Source organism: Nannospalax galili, unplaced genomic scaffold (assembly GCF_000622305.1).
Source record: "Nannospalax galili isolate Female #2095 unplaced genomic scaffold, S.galili_v1.0 scaffold259, whole genome shotgun sequence".
NCBI lineage: Eukaryota > Metazoa > Chordata > Mammalia > Rodentia > Spalacidae > Nannospalax > Nannospalax galili.
This window is the reverse complement of record NW_008344750.1, coordinates 1,391,071-1,411,541: the sequence shown is the minus strand read 5'-3', so window position 1 is coordinate 1,411,541 and position 20,471 is coordinate 1,391,071.

Sequence of the window (20,471 nt, the reverse complement as noted above, 5' to 3'; positions counted from 1 at the left end):
TGCCTCCCAATGCTGGGATTAAAGATATGTGCCATGATGCCTGGCTGAAACCTTGTCTTAAAAAACAAAAGGAGGGGCTGGAGAGATGGTTCAAGGGTTAAGAGCACTAACTGCTCTTGCAGAGGACCTGGGTTCGATTCCCAGCACCCACATGGCAGCTACGAACTGTCCTTAACTCCAGTTCCAAGGGAATCCGAAGCTCTCTTCTGACCTCTGAGGCATTGTACGACACAGGTGCACTCACATACATGCAGGGAATACACTCATACACAAAAAATAAAAATAACTAAAATATTAAAAACAAACAAACAAACAAAAGGATCAGGGAAAGTGGCTCAATGTGTAAAGTGCTTGGTGTGCAAGCAATGAGGAGCTGAATTCAAATCCCCAGGATCCATGTTAAAGCTCAGCGCAACAGCACATGTCTGTAAACTCGGGGGGGGGGGGGGTGGCGGTAATTGTTGGCCAGCAGTCTAGCCCAAAGGGTAAACTCTAGGTTCAGTAAGAGACCCTGTCTCAAAAAAAATAAGATAGAGAACAGGGTGTGTGGGGCACACCATTAATCCCAGCACTTGGGAGGCAGAAGCAGGCAGATCTCTGTGAGTTCAAGGCCATTGAGGCCTACAGGCCAAATTAGGGTTACAAGGAAAAAAAGGTGGAGAACGATTGAAGAAGACATCTGACCTCTGGCTTACATCCACATAGAAACACAAAGTAGGCGGGATAATCACCTTCATTTCACAGCTAGATAAATTGAGGCTCAGAGAAATCAATCAAGTTGCTTGAGACCTTAGCCAGAGGAGAAACCAGAGGTGAACCACATCACTGTCTGACTCATATCCCATTGCTCTTTCCCCTCTGCAGGAACTGATCTCTGACACTCCTGAGAGGAGGCTTCACCTCTCCTCTTACCCCTACACAGATAACAAAGATAAAAGTGAAATCCACTTGAAAGGCCAGACAGAGCTCTGGAGTGTGTAGCTCAGCGGTAGAACATTTGCCTAGCCTGCATAAGCTCCAAGCTTCTATCTCCAAGAATGAAAAAAAAAAAAAAAAAAGGAAGTGGAAGCCAGACAGGACTAGTAGTAAGTAGGGCACTTTTCTTTTGGACATGTATCAAGTAAGTAAATTAGGCCTGCTTTGAAAAATCATAAGAGAATCAGGTGAACGAACAAGCTACAGCTCTAAATCAGATCATCTCTGCATGACAGTCAGGAGACCAGAACTACCCTAAACCCATTAGCTCATGTCCTGGCCACACATGCCCTACCAGGCACTATGCCCTAAAGAGCCTTTACCTGGCAGTGCCTCCCAACTCTGGGATGTCACATCCCTAGAAAGCTTCCTTCTCAAATGGGACAGACTGTTAGCATTTTGTTATGTGTCTAAGAACACTAAAGAAAAGGAAATCCAAAATCACTACTTTTTACTGTTATTGCTATCTCATAAAATTTAATAAGAAACTAACTTCAGATTTTAACTAGAAAAACTGCCTGCCGCCTGGAGAAATGACTCAGCAGTTAAGAGCACTGACTGCTCTTACAGAAGACCCGGGTTCAAATCCCAGCACCCATGTGGCAGCTAACAACCATCTGTAACTGCAGTTCCAGGTGATCTGATGCCCTCTTCTGGTCCCTGTGAACACTGTACAATACAGGTGTACTTACATACATGCAGGCAATATACTCGTACACATAAAAATAAATAAATAAAAATTAAAAATAAAGAAAAACTACCTGTGTAAGTAGCTCACCACATTGTCTTAGCTTTCCCAGTAGCTACAGCCAGGGAGAACGACACCCAAGATGGACATTTGGCAGTCCTCAAATGAAGGAGAGGAACAAAACTTAAAGAAGAAAATTTAACTCAAAGTAGCTATATTTGTTGAGTGAGTTAAGAGCCACAGAAAACTCTTCTGACTCCCTTAACTTTAAACGAGAAAGATTTATTTCGAGGAAGTTTTATTGAAATATTTTTTGACTCCAGTGGCTATGCAGAGGACATAGGGATCACTCACCTACTTCTGACAAGAACAGAAACCTTCAAGAATAAATGGAAAGAGCTGGTCATGGTAGACCACACCTGTAATCCCAGTACTTGGGAAGTCTCTTCAAGAGACCCTGTTTCAAAAATAATAATAACTAGGGGCTGGAAAGATGGCTCAGCAGTTACTAGCACTGGCTGCTCTTGCAAAGGACCCAGGTTGAGTTCCCAGCACCCACATGGTGGTTAGTTAACAACTGTCCATAACTCCAGTTCTAGGGCATCTGACACCCTCTTCTATCCTCTGTGGGCATCACATACATGCAGTACACTTCTATACATGCAGGCAAAACACATCACATAAAATAAAATTTAATTAATAGAAAATAGTTAATAAATCAGGATATTTGGCTTTTAAAAATGAATAAATAGAAGATGTAGCTCAATGTGCAGTTTGTCTCACCATGAGTGAGATCCTGAGTTCAATCCTTAGCACCAAGAGAAAAATAGAATCAAGTCTCTCTCTCTCTCTCTCTCTCTCTCTCTCTCTCTCTCTCTCTCCACAATTCTCTGTTTCTCTTGTGTTAGCTGTCTATCACTCTACCTACAGTTTCTTTCTCCTTTGGCAGGGAATATGGTGGCCAACATCTTCTATATTTCATGTCTCATGGCTTCAGCAACTAGAGACCCACCAACCAAGATTTTCAGTTCCTGTTTGAAAGCAAACATGGAAGGTGTCTGATAGGTCCAACTGAGTCATATGTTGACCTTTGAACTAATCAACTCTGGGGCCTATAACAACATGGCAGTTGGGCCTGTGAGATGGCTCATCAAATATAGGCACCTGCTGCGAAGCCTGACCACCTACCTGAGTTCAGTTCTCCAGACTCACATGGTAGAGAGAGAAAACCAACGCCTTCAAGTAGTCCTCTGACCTCCACACACACACACTGTGGTATGTGTGCACCCACCTCCCCTAACCCATGTAAAGAAAGAAATATAATCTTAAAATTTTCTTTGACAAAAGAACCTTGTGGTTAGGGTCAGGAAGGTAAGAGGCAGAGCTAAGTAAGAAAGCCAAGTAGACATTACTGCAGATGACCACTATGAGAATAATAAATGCTCTAATAGGCATGCAGAAAAAGAGTCATGGACATTTATCAGGGAGGACATCAAGTGTGTTGAAATCAAGGACAGCTTTTGGAAGCTATGGCATTTGAACTGGGTCTTGAAGCTGAGACTAACTTGGAATATCCAGAGGTTCTAAATGTCGTCTTACAGACAAGCACTGGTAAGGGAGAATATAGTGTCCAAGGGATCTATATATTAATGCCTTACTTTGTCAAGATCTTTAGTATTTTTGTTTTTCTTTACCAAGATAGATTCATTTATAAAAAAGCTGGGCATAGCCGGGTGTGGTGGTGCACGCCTTTAATCCCAGCACTCAGGAGGCAGAGGCAGGCAGATCTTTGTGGGTTCAAGGCCAGCCTGGTCTACGTAGGGAGTTCCAGGTCAGCTGGGGCTACAAGGAGACCCTGTCTCAAAAAAGACCAAAAAAAAAAAAAAAACCTGGGCACACCGTCTCACATCTGTAATTGCAGAACTTGGGAGGCTGAGGCAAGAGGATTGCTATGAGTTTGAGTCAGCCAGGACTAAAGAATCAGCCCCAGGCCAGCCTGAGTTACACAGTAAGACTCTCTCTCAACAGCAGCAACAACAACAATAATAAAAACCCACAACAGGGACTGGAGAGACAGCTCAGCTGTTAAAGGCACTGGCTGCTCTTGCAGAGGACTGGGTTTGATTCCCAGCACTCACACGGCAGCTAACAACCTCTGTAACTCCAGTTCCAGGGGATCCAACCCCCTCTTCTGGCTTTCATGAGCATTGTGTGACACAGGTGCACTAACATACACTCAGGCATAACACTCATACACATAAAATAAAAATAAATATTGTTAAACCTACCACAACAACCAAAAACTTATTTTAGTTGGGCATTGTGGGGCACACCTGAAATTGCCATCTCAGGAGGAGAAAGAGATAAGAAGACTCTGAGTTCCATGCCAACTTAAGGTACATAAAAACCTGGTCCATCGGGCTGGAGAGATGGCTCAGCAGCTAAGAGTATTTGATGCTCTTTCAGAGGACCAGAGTTCAGTTCCCAGTACCCATGTTAGGCAGCTGGCAACCACCTACAGGTCCAGCACCAGGGGATCTGACACTTTCTTCTGGCCTCTGTAGCCACCCCGGTACATGTGTACTTATACACATGGAGACAAATAAATAAAATAAATCTTTTTCTAAAAGCCTATGAAAATATCAAAAGTTAGGGATGTAACTCAGAGGTATAGAGTACTTGCCTAGCATGTTTAAGAACCTGGGTTTCAGCCTACCTTCCTTTTTATCACATTTTTATTAATTTATTTTGTGTGCGAGTGCATGTGTGTGTGCACCCCACAGTACATTTGTGAGATCAGAGGACAACTTTCAAGAGTTGATTCTCTCCTACTTTGTGGTTCCAGGATTCAAACTCGGTTCATCAGGTTTGGCAAGACTTTTACCTCCTAAGCCACCTCTTCTCCGCCCTTTGCTTATTTTTGAGACAAGGTCTCATGCTATAACCCAGACTGGCCTCAAACTCAAGGTGATCCTCCTGCCTCCACCTCCCAACATCATAGGCATGAACCACTATGCTGGGCCACAACCTAATTTTTGAGTTCTGTCAGTTTTCTTTCGATTTCATCCAGAACCCCACATTGCATTTATTTACGTCTTCTTAGTCTCCTCCAATATGTGGTGGCTCTTCAGTCTTTTTTCTCTAATGACCTTGCCTCTGAAGAGTACAGGTCAGTCATTTTTCTCTCCATTCCTGACTGATGCTTTTCTTGTGATTAGACTGAGGTGATCCATTTCTGGGAAGACAGTCACAGAAACGATATGTGCCCTTCTTAGTATATCAGATCAAAGCTACGGTCTGTCCACAAGATTTAATACTATTCATGTTAACACTGATCACATGACTTAAAGACGCGTCAGCTGGGTATCTCTTTTGTAATGTACCTCTTTATAAAAGTATCTCCTAGGGAGATACTGAAGACCAATACACGAATGTAAATCTCTCATCCTTCACAGTTTTAAAAATGTGCTACCACCGGGAGTGGTGGTGCACACCTTTAATCCCAGCACTCGGGAGGCAGAGGCAGGAGGATCTCTGTGAGTTCAAGGCCGGCCTGGTCTACATAATGAGTTCCAGGACAGCTGGGTCTACAGGGAGACCCTGTCTCAAAAAAGACAAAAAAAAAAGTGCTACCAAGGGGCTAGAAAGATGGCTCAAGAACTGACTGTTCTTGCAGAAGACCCAGGTTCGAATCCCAGCACCCACATGGCAGCTAACTGTAACTCCAGTTCCAGGGGATCTGACAGTCTCTTCTGTCCTCCGAGGGCATTGCACAACATGGGTGCACTTACCTACATGTAGGCAATACACACATAAACATAAAATAAAAATAATAAAAATTTTTTTAAACGTGCTTCCAAACAGCATACCTTCCACTTTTATTCTACAAATGTCACCTGCTCAGACACCAAAGGGCAGGCCCTGTGGAATGAGCACTGACCTAAGATGCAAGGCTCCATGGCCTTGGTGGGCCTTAGACTCCTAATCTATGTGATGGGTATGATTATTTATACCCTACTACACAGAGCTGCTCAGGCTGAAGGGGAACTGTGCTCACAAAACTGACCAGAGTTGCTATGAATAGTTCTGTGGCCCCAGCCCCTGCCCTGCCCAGCTCTGGCCTGCACCTATCTGTGGTCTGTTTGCATCCTGTTTCTGCTCATGTCCTCAAGCTTCTATCTATCCTCTCACTGCATGATCCCCTCCTCCTACTGGCCAAGCCTTACTTATGAAGTCATTTCATAAGTTTGGGAAGACACAAGGAGAGCCCTGTAGAGATTAATTCCTTCTTGGAGCCTCCGTCTGCAATTACTCAGGCTGCCTTGAGGTGCTAAGTGACACCTGGAACCTGTGGGTGGTGGACAAGAGATCTTTCCTCCTCTGGAGGCAATAAGAGAGAAGTAGGAATTGCCTTTCTCCAAGGACGTTTTGGCCCTTAAAAAGGAAACCGTTAAACCCAGTCATGTATTCAAGAACCTTGAATAGGTATTTGTTTTTTACTGAGAAAGCTGACTTGGCAGTCACTGAGGGTGGTACAGGTTTATAATCCCAGCACTCAGGATTCTGAGGGCAGGAAGACCAAGAGTTCCAGGTCAACCTTGGCAATATGGAGACCCTATCTCAGAAACTAAGAGAGAAACAGAGGACAGAGACATCTGATATGAATGCATATGAAATTAACTTTGAGCACAAAAGGCTGAACTCCCCCTGACCTCCTAAACTGACTTCACTTTTAATTTTTCAAATTTGATTTGTTTTGGTTTGCTTATTTGTTTGTTTGTTTGTTTTGAGTCAGGGTCTCACTGTGCAGTCCTGGCTGATCTGGAACACAATATGTGAACCCCAAGCTGGCCTCAAACAGAAGTCTGTCTGCCTCTGCCTCCTGAATGCTGGGATTAAAGGCATGTACTACTATACTGCTAATTTTTTAAAATTTGAAACATGTCTTTTATTTTTTTGAAACAGGGTCTCAAGTAATCCAAGCAGCTGAGGATGACCTTGAACTCCTCATCCTCCTTCCTCTACCTCCTAAGTGCTGGGATCATAGGTGTGTGCCACCATACTCAGAAGATTTTTAAAAGCCAGGAGAGGGCCAATAAGATGGCTCAAGAGGTAAAAGCACTTGCCAAACAAGCCTGATGACTTGGGTTTGATCCCTGGAACTCCTGTGTGCAAGGAGAGAACTGACTCCTGAAAAGTATGTAAGTATATCCGTGTTGTCTTTTTGACCCGAGGAGGTCAGAAGAGGGTTTTGGATACCCTAGAACTGGAGTTACAGATGGTTGTCAGACACCATGTGGGTGCTGGAAATCGAACCCAGGTCCTCTGCAAGAGCAGCCAGTGCTCTTAAACACTAACCCAACTCTCCAGCCCCAATATTTAAAACAATAAAAAAAAATTTTTTTAAAGCTGAGAGATGTACGCATTAAGGAGTGACTCACTATACTCAGCTGTTAAAGTCACTCTGGGTTGAGAATTCAGCCCTTTTTAGAGTCCGTGCTTTCTATATTTGCTGCTGCTTTTTGGTTCTTTATCCAAGATGATCAAATATGATAAAGGTTGAAGGTACTTTGGAATTCCTACCAGGCCAAGAAATGTCAACTATTCCCACCCCTTGGCCAAAGAGCAGTATTTTAGAACCTGTTTACTTACAGAGCAGGAGGCTTATTGTATGGTCTAGTCTCTGACATAAACCCATCTAGGCCACTCTGTCTTCCTTCAGCTAATCCCCTTAAAGCAGTCCCCCAAGTAGACACCCAGCAACACACAGGAAGTTCTCCCTCAGGACCCTGTTCAGTTTTGATCTTGGTCACCCAGAGGACTGGGTTTCTCAGGCCCATCTAGGGAAGGAGCAGACAGCCTTGGGCTGGGCTCCTACTTGGCTAGCACCTGAGCAATAATTGGTAACAATGTAGCCCAAAGCTATTTGCTGATTTTATTGCCTTTCCCAGGTGGGCCCTAAAGAACATGCAACCGCTGGAATCCAAAAGAACTTTGGCCTCAAAATCCCTAGGTTCCCAAGACTGGCCTTGAACTCATAAGCCCAGCTCTGGGGAGGTAGAAACAGGGGGATCTCTGACTTAAGGCCAGCCTGGGCTACATAGGAAACAGGAAAACTTGGGCTACGTAGAAAGGAGAGAGACAGAGACAGAGACAAAGAGACAGAGAGAAAACAGAGCATACTATCACCCACTGTTTCTTTTAAAAACATTTTTATTTTATTTATTATTTATTTGTGTAGAGTGTACATATGGAGGTCAGAGGACAACTTGTAGAGGTCAGCTCTCTCCCTCTACCCTGCAGGTCTTGCAGCTCAAATTCAGGTGGTATGCCTTGGCATCAGGTATCCTTACATGCTGAACAGTCTTACAGGCACGTCTCCACTGTTTCTCCCCCACTCCAAACCAGGGTCTTACTATATAGTCCTAGCTGGCCTGGAACTCACTATGTAAACCAGGCTGGCCTCGATTTCACATAGATCCACCTGCTTCTGCCTCCTGAGTGCTGGGATTAAAGGAGTGTGCCACCACACCAGGCCCCACTATTTCTTAAACGCAAACTAAGTCCCCTAAGAATCTTGTTAATATACAGGTATCCCTCCTTATCTGTGGTGAATACTTTGCACAATCACCATAAACACACATCTAACTGCATTTTCTATGATTTTTTTTCTGGTACATTACAGTATGTAATACGCAATAAAAGAGTAATAACAATAAAATATGGTCATTATGGCAATAGACTGCAATAAAATTGCCAGCCCCACTATTCTTGCATTTGGGGGCCATTATCAAGAAAAATAAGAGTTACTTGAACAGAAGAACTGAGACAGGACTAGGGAGATGACTCAGTCGGTAAAGTGACTGCCACAGAAGCATGAGGACCTGATTTGATTCCCAGCACCCCCACAAAAAGCTGGGTTTGATGGCTTGAGTTTGTAATCTCAGCACTGGGGAAGAAGAGACAGGAGGATCCCTGGGGCTCACTAGCCAGCCTAGCCTAAGAGGCAAAGCCCAGATTCCAGTGAGAGACCATGTGTCAGAAAATAAGGTGAATGGCTCCTGAGGAACTACACCTGAGATTGACCCTGGCCTCCACACATGTGTACCTGCATACACATGTATGTGCAATCTCATACGCACACATATACAATTTTTAAAAATTATTTTAAAACTGTGAGAGTATGACAGGTGATCTGATAACCAAGGCTACTGGTGACTAACAGAAAAGTATTCCATACAGCATGAACATGCTGAGCAAAGAGATAACTTACACTCAGGGCAGGATGGCCAGAGAACCCATGGACTGCTGAGAATGATGCACAAACACTTATGAAGTGTTTATTCCTGGTAATTTCCATTTAATATTGTTGTATAGTTGCTAATCAATGTTAACAAACCACAAAGAAAGGTGACCTACTATATGGATCCTGACTCAGTAGGTCTAGGGATGGAGAGGTTTGCAATGCTGGGAATTAAAACCCAGGGTTTCAAGAAAACTCCATAGCACTGTACCACTGAGCTATACCCCGGCTCTAAATTTTTCCTTTTTCTTGGTCACAGGTGTGTGTGTGTGTGTGTGTGTGTGTGAGAGAGAGAGAGAGAGAGAGAGAGAGAGAGAGAGAGAGTGCATGTGTGCTGAGGATCAAACCCAGAACTTCACACATCTGTTCCACTGAGTTCCACACCCACCTCGGTCCCCAGAAAACAATTTTGGGGAAATGCAACAATGAGCTTAAGAGACTTTTTTCTTTTTTTAATCTTGAAATTACTACCTTTTTTGTTTGTTTGTTTATCTGGTTGGTTTTGGTTTTTTTGAGACAGAGTCTCCTGTAGTGCAGGAACTCTCAAACTCCCTGTGTAGCCAGGGCTGGCTTTGAACTCATGATCTTATTTCACCTCCCAAGTGCTGGGATTACAGGCATGTGCCAACATGTTTAGTTTGTACAACTTTGATAACACTTCTGATGTTGGCCTTCTATGAAAGACCCCTCCCCCCTTTGCACAGGGTAATACAGGGAAGTTTCTAGTATTTATAAACCCTAATCTTGTGGGGGGGGTTGGGGGGGTGGCACTGGAATAGAACCTAGGGCATAGCACATGTTAGGCACACACTCTGCCCCAGAGCTATATCTCCAGCCCAAAACTTTCCTAAATACCAAAAAGTGCCCTCCAGAGTAGGACAGAATGACCCTATCACTTCAGCCCAGTTCCTTCCATCCCACCTTCCACAGCCTGATTAGATCCATTTCTTCTTAAATAAACCAAGTCCCTTTTAGGGGACTACTGGTCATTTAAAAAATGTTCTTTCAGAAGATCCGGGTTCGAATCCCAGCACCCATATGGCAGCTAACAACTGTCCGTAACTCCAGTCCCAGGGCATCCAACAGCCTCTTCTGACCTCCACGGGCATTGCACAACATGAGTGTACTTACCTACATGCAGGCAATACATGCATACACATAAAAATAATTTTTTAAAAATTCATTAACACATTAAGAGATTTTCAAAAGTTATCCTGCAGATTCCTCAAGGCCCTCTCAATATTTACCCAGAAAGAGACCCAAGGGCCCCTTCTGAGGCTCCCTGGTCCTTTGCCAACCCTTTTTATCAATCAACTAGTGACTAATTGCTATCTAATTGCAAATGAGTTGACCCATTAGCAGCTCCCACCCATCCTCCAGGGAAAGGACTTTGGGGATCCAAGTGGTTCAATGTTCCACAAATAGGTGCTGATTCCTTTCTGGATGCCAAATTCTGTTCTAGGCCCCAGGGGCTGTCTTGAGCAAGACCATTCCACCGCTGGTTTCAGGGAGCCCACAGCCTAGCAGGAAACAAAGGGCAACAATTAAGATGGTTCTGATAATAGCTGCTATTAATGGGCTCAGGCTCAGGAGGCATATAGTACAGCACAGAGTTAATGGTCAGGAGCTTCAAACAGATGCTCTTGAAAGGCTTTTCTAAGGTGACATCGAAGTTGAGACTGCAGTGGTATATCATGGGCCAAATAGCGAGACTGAGGAGTGGTCAGGTAAAGAAACCCGCAAAGGCCAGGGGAGATAAAGCATCATGGCCATTACATCTGTGATGCCCTAGGGATGCACAGGTACACAAACTGCCCGCAAGGGCTAGGGGCGGGGCTTGCTCCACCTGGTCACGCCCCTACGAGGAGGCGTGGCTTGTCAGCTTCCGGAATCCTGATTGGTCTTTGGCAGTGACTAGAGCTCTTTGAGGGTTCCAAATTCAAGTGCTCTATGGGATTAGAGCAGAAAGCTCTGGGGAGCAGATGTTGGAGGGAACATCCAACATCAACTCGGGTTGTCATTGCTCCCTGTGGCAATCTACACTCAGGCTCCAGACTACAGAGTTACAAAATGAGGATTGTTACATGAAATATCCTGATTTGATTTGATTTTTTAAAAATTTATTGGGGATGGAGAGATGGCTCAACAGTTAAGAGCACTAGCTGCTCTTGCAGAGAACCCAGGTTCGATTCCCAGTACCCACATGGCGGCTAACCACCGTCTATAACTCCAGTTCCAGAGGAATCTGAAGCCCTCACGACATTGCACGACACAGGTACACTAGTATGCACGTAAAATAATTTTTTTTTTTAATTATCAAACTGGGCTTGGTGGCGTACATTTTAATCCCAGCACTTGGGAGGCAGAGGAAGACTGATCTCTGTAAGATCAAGGCCAGCCTGGTCTACATAGTGAGTCTACAGCCTGGTCTACATAGCCTGATTGGGGGACTACAGAGAGACCCTGTCTCAAAAATACAAAAGAAAAAAATGATCATTGGTGAGGGGAATAAGATGTGGGGGCAGGTGTGCTCATGTAAAGGTCAGAGGACAATTTGCAGGAGTCAGTTCTCTCCTTTCACTGCCACGTGGGTCTTGAAGTTCCATGGAACTCAGGATTGGTGGCAAGCGCCTTTACCTGCTGAGCCATCTCGCTGGCCTGTATCCTGATTTTTAAATGCTAACAACAGATTTAAAAAGCTTTAACAACAGCACAGGCCAAACCCAATAGATTTATGGACCTGGCCAGCAGCTCACGATGCATGTATTGAGCACCTACTGTGTGTATGGCTCAATGCTAGGTTGGGAGACATCCAGTGCACTGTAAACACACACCCTCCTCCAGGGCTGGGTGGGCCAACCTGAGGAGACACGGATTCCAGTGCCAACTTGCCTTTCTGTAATTGTGTGCCATAGGCTTCTTCCATCATCTCTCTGGGATTCAGTACACAGCTTGTGTTGACATCAGTTTAAATCCGATGAAAAGTCTTGAGTGTCTGTCTGGGTAGGGTTTTTGGGCTAAGTCTAATAGGGAGCAGAAGCCACTGGAGGCTCTTGAGAGTAAGTAAAACAAAAAGGAGGATGAAGCAGGCCACCTATGCAGAGAGGTACACACACCATCAGGTGTGGTTTAGTGACAACAATGAATGCTTATGCAAATCAGAGCTAATCAGCCTTAGTTCAAAATTTTTCCTTGGCTCCTGGCAACCTTTACAGCAAACCCATCCTTCTTACTGTGGTTCATAGGCAGGGCCCGCTTCAAGGGTCACCACAGGGCCCCACACATAGGTTGGCACTCTGCTCCACCATCCTGAAATTCTTAATAACTTTTAAAAAATAATTGTATTACATTTGTTCATCTATTTTGTGTGTGTGTGTTTATATGTATGGAGGTGGGGGTTTGATCAGAAGACAACCCCTTAAGAGTCTGTTCTCTCCTTCCACCATGGGAATCAAAATCAGGTTGTCAGGTTTGGAGGCAAGCACCTTTACCTGCTGAGCCATCTTGCCGGGCCCAAATTCTTAATAACTTTGAGCAAAGATCCCTATTTTTTGTTTTTTGTAGCTGGCCTTACAAGTTATGTAGGCAGTCCTACCTTCAGAGGACTCTTCTGTCTGGCCCTGCTCTCACCCAAACCCTGCTTCTCCCTCTCCCTTTGAGACCATAGAGGTAGGATCCTGCCTAGAGGGTGCCAGGCAGGAAGAAAGGGCCCTCTACAGTCATCTACTTCTCTGGCATTGTTTGAGAGATGTGAATCTAAGTATGTCAGCTTCCTTTGAGACAGCATGGCTGATGGTCAGCAGCCCCCTTTACAAATGGCTTGGTTGATAATATCTTTTGAGGTAGACAGCAGGTGCTTCCTTTGTCCTGACATGGCTGGGAACCTCCGGGAAAGGAGAAAATCCTGTTTTACAACCTAAGAAAGACAAGCCTGCTGCCATAAACATGATACACCTGAAGACAGGGTAAGACAAGAGAGGAAGAGCAGGGAGTAACTAGTCCCCTTGATGAGATGTGTACTTAAGCGCTACAAAGGCCTCTCCTCCGCACTGTTGCTAGCAGACTCTGACTGTGAAACCTGCTCTCTCCCCTTCCCATCTTTTCTAGGCACCTGACTGAGCCTCCTCACTCTCTCTGAAGATGCCCTCACACCTTCACTCTTGCAGCTGCTCACATCCTTTGGTTGCTGAGTGTGATGGATAGCTTTAGTGTCAACTTGACACACCTGGGTTGAGGGAGCCTGGATTGGGGAATCGCCTCTATTGGACTGGCCTGTGGCCATGTCTGAGGGGCATCTTCTTGATGAGTGATGTGGGACGGCCCAGCCCACTGTGGGTGGTGCCACCCCTGGGCAGGTGGGCCTGTGTTGTATAAAAAAGCAGGCTGAGCAGGGGCCAGGGGAGTAAGCTTTAGTAAGCAGCGTTCCTCCATGGTCTGTGCTCCAGCTCCTGCCACCAGGTTCCTGCCCTGAGTTCCTACCTTGGGTTCCCTGATGAACTGTGACCCAGGAGATGTAAGACAAATAAACCCTTTCTTCCCCAAGTTGGTATTGGTCAGAGTGTTTTGTCACAGCAACGGAGAAACAAACTAAGACACTGAGCTTGCAGACTTTCTCGACCTGTAATTCATTGCTCACACTTTCTTTCTCCTCTTCTAGCTCTCTCCTCCCAGCAGCCCCTGAGAACTCCAGCTAGTCTGCCCTGTTGTTTTTGCTCTCAAACTCCAATAAAAATGTTTCCTTCTGAGTCCATTTTTTAAATTATGTTATTTATGAGACTAAGGTTCTGCAAAAGGGATCCTGTGTCCCCTGGTTACATCAAGATATTTACACAGTCTGTTCCTGGCCTGGAATGCTCTCACTCCACGTTTTTTGGTTTTGGTTTTGTTCATTTTTTTTAAAAAACATGGTCTCACAGTATTGCTCTGTAGACTTGGCTGGCCAATCCTCCTGCCTCGGCCTCTGAAGTGCTGAGATTAGAGGTATAAGTCACCACACCTGACTTCAATTTATGTTCCTTTAACCTCCAAACCTGAACGTAATTATTTGAGCCTCACAGTTCCCTTCTATAACACTGGCAGGAAATGTGGCTGTTGTCACTGCTACCATCTCTTACAGCTGTGTGTCCCAACACCTGGACCTTGGTCCGGAGACAAGCATCCATTTGTTGCAGAACTTGCTAACTGGCTTGGTGTGGCAAGGCATCATGGACATGTGGATAAGATGAGGGGCTACACAGAGAAGCTGGTGACTGTGGAAACCTGGGAGAAACCAACAGATGAACCACATGTGTAACTGACTGGTAGCTCACAGAGGATTTGATCCCAAAGCTCTTTAAAGTGCCAGCCTGGCTGGTCCAGGGTCAGGATGGGGGTTACACAAGAATGTTGCAAGATCCCAAATCTCAGTGAGCAAGACAAAATATAAAGGGAACTGCCTCTCGCCTCAGCCTCTGCCTCACAGAGGTAGCATTTAACCCCTAAACCAGCTGCTACAGGGGTTACAGCCATGTGGTTCATATACCCAAGACTTATCTGGCTCTGATCAGTGCCCACCATACCCACTTTTATCACTGTTTCAATGCATGAGATGGACTAGGACTAGAACTGTAAAGTGGACAGTCTTAGTGGGGCCCAGACCTTTCTTCAAGTGATCCTCTCTTTGTACAACAGATAAAATTCTTTATGTAAATATTAAAAAAAGAAGTAGTTGGGCATAGTGGCACACACCTTTAATCCCTGCACCCAGGAGGCAGAGACAGGTCTGTGAGTTCAAGGCCAGCCACATAGGAAGTTTCAGATCAGCCAGTGCTTTGTAGTGAGACTCTGTCTCAAACTAAAACTAACTAAATTGTCACCACTATGGGGCTGAAGAGATGACTAGCTTCTCTAGCGTCTTAGGTTTGAGCCCCAACTCTCTCCAACATAACTATGTAACCTTGGGCAAATGACTTTTCTCTCTGAGTTTTATTTTTTATTCATCTTAATAAGTTAGGGTCTGTGTCTAATGCTGTAGGGGATCAATGGGAAAACGCTTGGTATGGCTGTGGGCAATATCCTTGGTACTGCTTAGTCCTCTGCCCTGGACAGTGTACTCAATAAACCTATTTTCTTTAAAAAAAAAAAAAAAAAAAAAAAAGTTGTGGGGGTTGGCTGGAGAGATGGCTCAGAGGCTAAGAGTCCGGCATTGGCTGCTCTTGCAGGGCTCAGTTCCCAGCACCCACATGGCAGCTAACAACTGCCCATAGCTCCAGTTACAGGGTATCTGATCCCTGTGCACCTACACATGTGCAGGCAAAACGCTCATGTACATAAAATAAAAATAAATAAATCAGGACTGGAGAGATGGCTCAGCAGTTAATAGCACCAGCTGCTCTTGCAGAGGACCCAGGTTCAATTCCCAGCACTCACATGGCAGTTGACAACTGTCCATCCTCCTAACTCCAGTTCCAGGGGAATCCAATGCTCTCTTCTGACTCCAATGGCATTGCACAACCTGAGTGCACTTACACACATGCAAACAATACACTCATAAACATAAAATAAAAATAAATAAAATTTAAAAATAAAGAATTAAAGATAAGAAAATTAACTGACTGGGTGTGGTGGTACACTCCTTTAATTCCAGTTCTTAGGAGTCAGGGGCAGGAGGATCTCTCTCTGTGAGATTGAGGCCAGCCTGATCTACATGCCAGCTCGTGCTAAAGGGAGACCCTGTCTCAAAAACAATGGGCTGGAGAGATGGGTCAGCAGTTAAGAACATCGGCTGTTCTTGCAGAATACCCAGGTTCGAATCCCAGCACCCACATGGCAACTAACAACTGTCTGTAACTCCAGTTCCAGGGGATCTGATACCCTCTTCTGTCCTCTGAGGGCATTGCATGACACGTGTGCCCTTACATACATGCAGGCAATACACACATACACATAAAAAATAAAAATAAAAAATTTAATAAAAAATAATAATAAAAAACCTTAGCACAGTGCCCAGAGGGGACATAGTATACATATACTATGAACATAGTATGCATAGTATCCTCTGTGGGCCCCTGCATGCACATAGTACACACATGCACATATAAATAAATACATTTTTTTTTATTTATGTGTATGAGTGTATTACCTTCACGTGTGTAAGTGCACCTGTGTCATCCAATGTCCAGGGAGGTCAGAAGAAGGCATCAGATCTTCTGGAACTGGAGTTACAGACGATTGTTAGCTGCCATGTGGGTGATGGGAATTGAACCTGGGTCCTCTGTAATAGCAGTCAGTGTTCTTAAACCACCGAGCCACCTCTCCAGCCCCCATAAATAAATAAACATTTTTAAATGCCAAATTCAGATTGTCATTAGGGGCAAGTTGCTTAACGCTGTGGGTCTCAGTTGTTCATGCATCAAAAGGGCTCATAATAGCTTTAGCCCATTGGAGTGGTCACGAGGAATCAGCAAGCTACTGTATGTTAAGTTTTTTTCTTTTTTTTTCATAAGCACGTCCTATTATTTTTAAAGTTCTGAAGGCTGTTCAAGGCCAGCTTGAGATGATGGGGTCCCCAGCCCCCCACTGGCTATAGCTCCAGGCACTGCCTCAGCTGCCATTTGGCTATTATTAGGCCCAGAGTCCTCATCTCAAATCCAGATGGGAAGAAGGGCGGGTAAGGCCTGGCCTGGCAGGCGGATGGCTGGGAACACAGCTGGGAGGCTGGATTTGGGTTTGGGCCCCACCCTGCCTACAGCTGGTCCAGCAGCCACGTCTACACTTGGCTCTGAGGTTGGTACTGAGCAGTCCCTCCCACTGTGGCCGCCTCCTCTGGGAAGGTTCAGAGCCTTTCTGCAGCCTCAGCACTTTTCTACCAGCCCCAGAAAGGCCAGGCCTGAACGGAGGCTCTGAGTCGCATACTGCATCTGGAGCCTGCAAAGGGGCCATCGACCTTGCCAAAGAGTAGATGCTCTTTGTGCATCTACTGTCCTGGATCTGCTGAGGAACAAGGGTTCACACATCTGGGTTCAAAGGCCACCCCTTCTATCAACATGCTGTCAGTTTGGACAAGGATCTTTCATGGAACTTCAGTTGTCATATATCTGTAAAATGAACATATCTCAGCACTACTTGACAGGACTGTGTCTGGACTTAACCAAGTGAAAGATATATAGTGGGTGCTCAATATGTGTCAGTTATTAAGGTTATTTCATGTTTGGGTGTGTCAGATCCTGAGAAAGAAGGGATTTGGAAGACTGGGAGTCTGGGGTGCACAGGAGACTATGTAGAATCCGAAGCCTGTCCCTTGCCCTCTCTGTAACTCAAGTTCCTGTCTGGACCAAGAAGTGAGCATCTAGGACTTTGTAATGGCAAGATCCAACTCCTGTATTCCTAAGTAGTGAGAGAATTAGTTTAAAAATCTAACACAGTACCATATGGACTGAGCTCCCAAATGGTGACTGATAGGGTACAGTGATTATGAACAAGCGTCTGAATTCCAGTTGTATATGAGATGCTGGATGGCTTAACCTCACCAGGTCTGTCTCATAACTATAATGGTGACACTTCACAGGACTCAAGCTTTGAAGATACTTATGATAAAACTGCCACATGTATATTGGGAACCAGAGTCCAAACCACCAGGGACACCACCATGAAGCAGACCCTCCTTCTCCCAGCACCAAACAACCCTCAGAATTCACAAGGGGTCCAGGCTGGCCCTCTCTTGTCTATGAAGCTGTTCTCTTGAGGTTCACAGCTGCTCAGTGGGCATTTCATGGTCCCTTCTCTCCTCCAAGGTTGGAAGTTTGTCAGGCACAGTTGCCCAGAGACATGGCAACTAGATGATGTCATGGACATGATGGTCTTGCCAAACTGGTTTGAGAAACAGGTCCTCAATGTTGCTCTTCAGATTGCTGGCTGTGACCTTGGGGGCCTCTATCTCTGCCATGAAGAGGAAGGTGGTAGATGACCCCAGCAAGGACCAGCTCTTCTCTCAGACCCTTGTTCCAGCCTCATTTGCCTGACTGTCCCCTCCTGGCTCTCTGTTCCCTGCTGCAGCTGCTTTTCCTCCAGCTTCAAGGTATACCAATCCAAGCTTTGCTCCCTGAGGCTTTTAGAATCCAGATACCTTCTCTCCTGCCTCCACTGTGTGGAGAGACACCCACCCACCTCTCACTCCTCCATTCTTCCTGTTGTTCCGTAGCTTCCTTATTCACTGCACACACCAAGAGCCAGGCATCAGCTGGCCTTAGAGCCACTTGTGGGCACACTGCAAGGTGATAGTCTTCCTGAAAGTGTTGGAATTTTATGTTGTCCAGGCTGAGCAAGGGGAACTTAAGGAACTCACAGAGCAATATGTCCAATGTGTATATGAGGAAACTGAGGTTTTGAGGAGATCAAGGACTTGCATAGGGCAGAGCCAGAGCTAAGAAACATCACTTTTCTTGTCACTTGACCCAGGTGTGATTCTCTGAGGACTCTCACTGAGGAGGGGAAGCCAGGGTTACAGGCTGCCAGCTTGGTAAAATAATCATTTTTGGACTTGGGCTCTAGATCAAAATATTACTCTTGGCCCTTGAGTTGTTCCAGCATCTCCCTGCACTGTCAGCCCAGGACTGGATGTGAAAGAATCCAGACCCTTCCTGTTTTAGCCCTTAGCCTATAGCTAGTCAGTCCTGCCCTTTCGTTTCACAACTGGAAGCCTAGACTTCATAAGTGCCTTCAAAATTCATTCGCCTTCCACACTCGGCAATCAAGGCTCTTCACAGATAATACCACCCCCATTTTTTATTCTACCCATTGCCCCTTCCTCCTTTTCCCATTCATAAGCTTCCCAGCTTTTGCTCCATACAGTTTGTCTACCAAAAAACATTCTTCCATGCCTGCCCCTCTGTCCTCTACGGGATGAATTTCTCCATATTCATGTTCAATGACCATTTTAACACATCACTGCCTCTGAAAAGTCCTCCAAGATTTCTCCTATCTTAGAAGCAACAAGGTGAGGGGAAAATGCTTTGGCATTGGGCAAAATGTCACTGTGTTTGGCCATTACCTGCCCAGGTTGTCTGCATCTCCCTGAATTTCAACTTTCTCTTCTGTAAAATCAGGCTATCTTGCACAGTGGTCAGATGACAGGCAAATTACTGGGGCCATACTTACAGGATGTTTACTCTCTCTTGGCCTGTGGCTATAAAGTTCCCCAGAACCTCCAGAGGGTTGCCCTTTGATCTCCACCAGCCCCAGACCACCCCCATCCCCTCACCTACCCTCCATCCCTCCCCTGGCATCTTGTCAAATAGGCCATTCATTGACTCCAGCACTATCAGACCAAGCTAGCACTGGAGTAAACAGCTGCCAGTCAACCAGACCCTGAGACTCGCTAGGGGGTGTGGGTGTGTTCTGCGGCAATGGGACAGTCCCAAGGCATGCACAAGGTTTTCAGTACTACAGACTTAGCTTTGGGGCCCGTCTCCTACTGGAAAATAAGGCGGTATCTAGGCCAGGTAGAGAGGACTTTGAACTATATCCTCTAAACTGGGCTTTGTTTGCCTCTCCTTGTGTGGTCACTTGTGTGACCAGTAGTGGCTTCTTTCTCTAGGTCTTGTAGGGGGAGGGCACGACACGAGGACACACGGGACACGACCACCTCTTAGGGGAGGAAGCAAAGTGACACTTAGAAAGGAGTCTCAGCATGGATACACAGCCTTTCTTTAGATGTGCATTGGGAGGTCACAGAGAATCTGAACTGGAGCTCTTCTGAGACAACCCCACATTACAGTGTTTTAGATGCACAGATTTGAAGCGAGACTAGAAGGTGGTATGAATCGCAGTTCCACTACCTACTGCCTTTTGTCATCTGTACAATGGGACAATAACTCAGGTCTCCCTAAGCCCTCACAGGGATTATAGTCTGGCACATGGGCACATACAAAATATGTAAATTGATACTTTCGTAATTTTTTATTTGACAGGCAGGACCCCAGACCTCATCCTCCCAGGTTCCACGCCACTTTTGCCTCTATGGAGACCGGGAGGGCGGCTCCACAGCCTCCAGCACCAGACATGAAGTGGCTTTCCCCGCTGGGTCTAAACTCTTGGGTCTCCTGATTGCCTTCTAGTTTGATCTTGGAAAAGTTGGCTCTTTGGAGACCCTCACTTTTTCCCATTTGTTGAGAGTTGTGGAGTCCATGTTCCGTGTTCAGAACTTCGGCAATCCCGGAGACAGACCTTGAAGGGTTTGGGAGAGAGTATGCTGTGTGGGCTAGGGAAGATGTGCTGCGTGTGTGACAGATGGTCCTAGACGACTCGACACAGAGTCAGGGGGCTACTGGTTATGCAGTCCTTGGCCCGAGGTGCACAGACCAGCTGTCCCGAAAGAGATCTGCGGGCGTTGGCGGAGTAAGCCAGCAGTACTGACGCCAGGAGTGGGTGGAGTCTGCGGAAAGGATGTCGTCTGTGAACAAAGAGGAGGGCGGGGAGGGGCTGTCCTGAAGGACCTAGGCTATATGTCCTGGCTCGAGGCGCCTTTCT